Source organism: Parus major, chromosome 22 (assembly GCF_001522545.3).
Source record: "Parus major isolate Abel chromosome 22, Parus_major1.1, whole genome shotgun sequence".
Classification (NCBI taxonomy): Eukaryota; Metazoa; Chordata; class Aves; order Passeriformes; family Paridae; genus Parus; species Parus major.
The window spans coordinates 753,682-757,135 of NC_031790.1; the positions used below are offsets into that span (position 1 = coordinate 753,682).

The window sequence follows — 3,454 nt, forward strand, 5'->3', positions numbered from 1 at the left end:
GTGCTGGGGACACCCTGTCCCTGTCCTGCCCAGAGGGGACACAGCCAGCCCTGGGGACACTGGAGGTGTGAACTGACGGTACTGGGGACACCCTGTCCCTGTCCTCTGGGGGGTGACAGTGTAGAGGGGACAGAGCCGGCCCTGGGGACACTGGAGCTGTGAACTGACGGTACTGGGGACACCCTGTCCCTGTCCTCCGGGGGTGACAGCACAGAGCCCATCCCCTCTCTGGAGCCACAGGTGACACCGTCACCTTTGGGTCCCTTGTGCTGGTGGCAGCTCCTTGTCACTGCTCCAGTGCCCGGCTGTCCCTGCCGCGGGCACAGCTCGGGATCGGTGCCTCAGTTTCCCTCCAGCCCGCCCAGCTCCGGGGGGTGACTCCGGGACATCTCTGCTGCCTCCCCCGGGTGCCTCCCCGGCCAGGGCCCGTTGTCCTTAAAAAGGCACTCGGGAGTTTGGGAGCTGCTGCTCGGGCTCTGCCGGGGCCAGCGGCCTCTGTGGCCCCGCTGCCGCTGCCGAGGCTCGGCCTCAGGGCCGGGGGTGGCCCCGGGGGGCTCGGGGACAGCGCCCACCCTGTCCCTTGGGGGGTCTGAGCTCATCCCACCTCCAAAATCCACCCAGGAGGGATCAGAACCAGGCTCACCTTCGGCGTGGGGTGGGGATTTGGACCCCACAACCCCTGACCCGAGGGTTTGGGGCACGAGGGGCTTTGGGACACCAAAAACCCAAAAATGGGGGCGGAGAGAGAGAGAGAGAAAACCACAGGGGGAGGCCGGAATTCCCAGAAGTGCCGGATTCCAGGGATGCAGGGGGAAATCCAGGCCGGGAGGAGGCGATGGCACCAACCCCGCGCATCTCCAGCGGCTCAGCCACACCAAACCCCCATCCCGGGGTGTCCCCAGGGCAGAACCCCAACATCCCGCCGTGGGATTTCTCCCCAGGACTCGCTTCCACCTGGTTTTTCCCATCCTGTCACTTATCGGAGCATAAAAGGAGCAGACAAGTGTTGCTCCCGAGCATCCCTGCCATACATTTTCCTACAATAATTTAACCGTGCCGGCTCCTACCACCAGCCCAAGGTCAATTTAATGAAATAAAACACCTTATATGGCCATATGGCCAACACACCATCACTGAGCCTATTTAGGGTCTTTGTTTAGAGAGGATCCGCCTCTGAGGTTCCTCGGGCTCGCTGGTATTTATACCCACGGCACTTCGGGGCTCGGTCCCAGAGGAAAGGAGCTCTCGCCTCTCTGGTGAGTACTGCCCTGCCCAGCCCTGCTTCTCTTCCTCCTCGGAGAGCAGGAAAAACACCCCGGGCGGGGGTTTTTGGGGTTCCCCAGCCTTGATGGGGTGGCCCCAGCTGGGTTTGGGGGTGCCAACCTCGGCGTGACCTCGCTGGAGGTGACGAGAGCTGGGCTGAGGCCAGAGCAGGTTGTGCTCTTGCAGAAATCTCTGTGATTTGGGGTTTTTTGGGGGGTTTTTTCTGGCTTTTTGGGCTCCTGCGAGGTTTTGCCTGTTTCCCTCTGGATTCAGGAGCTCGCCCTCTGGCACAGGGGGCATCCCCCGGTGATTTTTTCCCCCCCGTTTTTGGGAGCGGATGTGAGACAGAAGCGGATGAGATCACCTGGCACCCCCTGCCCGCTTTTGGGGGGCACCAGCCGGGCACGGCAGCACCGCAGCTCCCCGGGGAGCGCGGGCAGGAGGCTCTGGCACCGCTTTTGGCCACCGGCTGGAGGAGGATGGATGAGCAGCACCCACAGGGGAACGAGCATCACCAGCACGCCGGGCTCCCACCACCCCCGGCCCGCAGAGGATTTTACAGGGCCGCCCATCCCCGAGGATTCCAGCGCTTCCCAGCCCAAATCCGGACCAACCCCGTCCCCTCCCGCTCCCTAACGCCGCTCTCCCCCCCTCGGCAGCTTCCCCCAGGTCCCCCCGAGCACCGAGCGCCGCCGGCCCCAGCATGTGCGAGGAGGAAACCACCGCCCTGGTGTGCGACAACGGCTCCGGCCTCTGCAAGGCCGGCTTTGCCGGCGACGATGCCCCTCGTGCCGTCTTCCCCTCCATCGTGGGGCGGCCCCGGCACCAGGTGGGTACCCGGGGGTGGCCCCCAGCCCCGCTCTGATCTCCGGAACGCGGCTAACGAGGCTCTGTCGCCGGCGCTAGGGCGTCATGGTGGGCATGGGGCAGAAGGACAGCTACGTGGGCGACGAGGCGCAGAGCAAGAGGGGCATCCTCACGCTCAAGTACCCCATCGAGCACGGCATCATCACCAACTGGGATGACATGGAGAAGGTGAGACCCTCCCGGGGTGGGCAGCCAGCCCTGCCTTGGCTTTGGGCGCTGAGACCCCAATTCCTGCCTTAGATCTGGCACCACTCCTTCTACAACGAGCTGCGCGTGGCCCCCGAGGAGCACCCGACGCTGCTCACCGAGGCTCCCCTCAACCCCAAGGCCAACCGGGAGAAGATGACCCAGGTACGGCACTTCAGGAGCCCCATGGGGGGATCTGGGGGATTTGGGGGATTTGGGGGATTTGTGGGATTTGTGGGGTGCAGGGTAAGGGCAGAGATCCCGATGGGAAGTCGCCATGCGTGGATCTGCAGGATTTTCCCCACCGCGTGTTCCCCGTGCCGCGGTCACTCACGTTTCTGTGCCATCATTGCCCCACGCGTTTCCCAGAGCGTTCAGTGGTCCCCGTCCTCCTCCTCAGTGCCACCGCTGCCCGCGTGTGACACCACCCTTGGTGCGCCGCGCCGATCCCCGTGCTTTTCCAGCAGCCCCGGGGCTTGGGGCGAGCCGTGCTGGTGCCCCCCGTGCCCACCCCTCACCCCCTGCCCCTCTCCTTTCCCCTCCCAGATCATGTTCGAAACCTTCAACGTCCCCGCCATGTACGTGGCCATCCAAGCCGTGCTGTCCCTCTACGCCTCCGGCCGCACCACCGGTGAGTCGGGGACCGCCCGCCACCAACGGGGACCGAGGCAGCCCCGAGCGTCCCCTCTCACCTTCCCCCTGTCCCAGGCATCGTCCTGGACTCCGGGGACGGCGTCACCCACAACGTGCCCATCTACGAGGGCTACGCGCTGCCCCACGCCATCATGCGCCTGGACCTGGCCGGCCGCGACCTCACCGACTACCTCATGAAGATCCTCACCGAGAGGGGCTACTCCTTCGTCACCACCGGTACGGGGCGGCGGGGGCCGGCGGGGGGCCGGGGACGCCGCGGCGGGGACGCCGGGCTGAGCCTGTCCCGCCGCCGTGTCCCGCAGCCGAGCGGGAAATCGTGCGCGACATCAAGGAGAAGCTGTGCTACGTGGCGCTGGACTTTGAGAACGAGATGGCCACGGCCGCCTCCTCCTCCTCGCTGGAGAAGAGCTACGAGCTCCCCGACGGGCAGGTGATCACCATCGGCAACGAGCGCTTCCGCTGCCCCGAGACCCTGTTCCAGCCC

General features: G+C 65.6%; 1 pseudogene; it reads left to right on the forward strand.

Annotated features, from left to right (window-relative positions):
• LOC107213941 overlaps positions 1-3,454 on the forward strand; it is an 8,219-nt pseudogene that overhangs the window by 3,613 nt on the left and 1,152 nt on the right.